The following is a 2,120-nucleotide window of genomic DNA, read 5'->3' as shown; positions in this document are numbered from 1 at the left end:
ATAACATTGAAATGTCAAATTGGATTCTCATCATCTTATCGGAATGCATCTGGTGCATGATTTCAGTTTCTCCAATCTGCCAATTTATAGTTTTTGTTGTTCTACTCTTGTGTGTTTGATAAATAACAATTTGATGAGTGTGTCAGTAGCCGTCTTCTTTACCTTCATCAGAACCTACCCAAACACCATCAACAATGGAAAATTTTGGGTCGATTGATTTACAAGAAAATGATTTTTTTTGGAAAGACAGGAGTTTTCATCCTTTGGAACTGATCCAAGACGACATAAGTTTTGTTTAAGATTTTTGTTCAATCTTAAGATAAAACTCCACATACTGTATCACATTACACCAATACCAAAGGTTCTATATTAATAGAAGAATCTTTAGTTTCTCAATCACCCACGGGTCTTCAGCTCAGCAAAACGCCTGGATAGATCATCCTCACTGACCTTCTCCTCATTCTTAGAAGATATAGCATGGCCGACTACTTGTGGAATCCCGACAGACACCTCGAGTCCATAGTCATCAGCCACTGCTGATCTAATCCTCTGGAGTCAATAAGGAAGTACTTCTAGCCATAGAACTCTCCATGAATTTAGCTTGAACCTCAATATTCACAAACTGACGCTCGAATGAATCCATCGTCCCCGACATTTTCTGTAGTTTCCCTATGTTGAGTGAAGACTCAAGTGATTTTACAATTGAGGATATTGACTTGTTGATCGTCGTCATCTTCGCCTGAGTATCTAGGTGAGCCACAACGACGTCAAGGCGAGAGGAGAGACGGAGATAGTTCATCTGTTCGTTGCGCTTGCGGATGGCGTTCTCGACGTAAATTCTAGCGCTATCCATGTTACCTTTCTCGATGGCCTTCTTCACCCTGAGCTTCTCAGACTTGTCATCCTTCTTGCATTTTTGGGCTTGGCGTTGGAGGCTTTTCAATGTGAACTTGAGCTCCATTATCTAATTCCTCAATTTCTCGGCGTTTCCCATTTTCTAAGCTTTGGTGATGGAGTCTTCCGATTGTTTTTGACGATTCTTCTCCTTCGATCGATCAATCGTCTTTTCAATATGAAGTATATCAATCGTCTTCTCAATGTCCGTGAGTTGCACATCTCTGTTTAATTTGACACAATTTTTTTGTGTTGTTAGGGTTTTAGGGTGAAAGACTAAATTGATAAGTTTTTAACATAGATAAAGGACCTTTTCCATAAGCTTCATATATGAGGGACCAAATCAATCTTAGTCCATACATTCAAGACTATTTTGATCATTTTCTCCATTATGAGATGAAATCTCAAATTCTTCAAACATCATGATTTAGAATTTTTTCGAATACAAAACCTAACCACAAGTTTATATTTTGTAAAAACAATCTCACATTTATATCTACTAACCATTTATTTTATGTATGAATAAAATTTATAATTCATATCATTACTTTTAAAAATATTTATATCTCATATAATGATTATTCTCACCAACATAAAATTTATTATTACTTCAAATCAATTCCTACTTTACCATTCATATTCACAAAATTCATTATTTTTTTTATCAAATTTATTTATTAATCAAATTGACCAATAAATGGCTCAAAGTAACAACTAATGTTGGTTCGTCTTCTTGGTCATATGATCAAGAAATGCATGTTTAACGTGAGAAAATTGTCCGTACTATGCGTAAAGACTAGACACGACAACTTATGTTCAATTATTTTTTATTGAATTAAATTATGATCAATAAAATGTTGTGTTTTTTTTTAGAATAGTTTTGTGATAGTATATTGTGTAATTTTATGAGCTTTTGCTTATTTTGTAAGATTGTATAAAGAATTGAAACAATTTTAATAGTTTAAAACTTATGAGGTTCTTATGTTTATGAGAAAACATATAACATAAAAAGTTCAAATTGCGTGTCCAAACAAAACTTCAACTTTATCTCATAATTTCATAACATGATTTCATATCGTGATTTCAAATCATTATTTCATATCGCATGGCCAAACAGTCCCATAGTTTTAAAAATGAAAAAAATATTTATCGAAAATCAAAAGATTTTATGTCAAAATGTACGGTCAAAATTAAGAAATTTGAATTTTTTTTAAAAAGAGTACCAT

General features: G+C 32.9%; 1 pseudogene; it reads right to left on the bottom strand.

The window, feature by feature from the left end:
- Positions 1–317: 317 nt before the first annotated feature.
- On the bottom strand, positions 318–994 carry LOC125878178 (ESCRT-related protein CHMP1A-like; annotated as a pseudogene).
- Positions 995–2,120: the final 1,126 nt, after the last annotated feature.

Source organism: Solanum stenotomum, chromosome 10, assembly GCF_019186545.1.
Source record: "Solanum stenotomum isolate F172 chromosome 10, ASM1918654v1, whole genome shotgun sequence".
Lineage (NCBI taxonomy): Eukaryota > Viridiplantae > Streptophyta > Magnoliopsida > Solanales > Solanaceae > Solanum > Solanum stenotomum.
This window is presented reverse-complemented; position numbering and strand designations above follow the sequence as displayed.